This window comes from Plasmopara halstedii (genome assembly GCF_900000015.1).
Source record: "Plasmopara halstedii genome assembly, contig: Scaffold_2061, whole genome shotgun sequence".
In the NCBI taxonomy this organism is placed as follows: domain Eukaryota; phylum Oomycota; class Peronosporomycetes; order Peronosporales; family Peronosporaceae; genus Plasmopara; species Plasmopara halstedii.
Window position 1 is genome coordinate 441698 of NW_020188969.1, and position 464 is coordinate 442161.

The following is a 464-nucleotide window of genomic DNA, read 5'->3' on the forward strand; positions in this document are numbered from 1 at the left end:
CAAAAAGATATTTCTTGCAGTCAGCATTTGGCGATTTTCGTTGCTTTCGATGTCAGCATTTTTCATGGCTGAACAAATTAAAAGGGTGGTCAATCTTCGTTGGCAAATATATTGCGTTCGATGAAACATAACGGTGTACCTACGTGTTTAATTTATTTGTGAATGCGTAATGATCACTGCACCGCCGTTTTTTAATGTGCAGGGTCTGTACATGATCCTTGGGCTGTAGTGTATTTGTAGTTTTACGACGACCTTATTGATACCAACCCGTCTAGCTCAGTTGAAAGCTGCTATGTATTATCTTATTACACGGCGATACCTAATCGGCTCTGACTAAGATATTACTTTGCTTCATTCCGCTGGGGTATTATTTTCTTGATTTTAATTCTTGATTTTTCTTGCACGGGTCGCCATCCCGAAGTCCTTATTGGCTGTTGTCGGTAATATTTAGCATGCAGCCGACA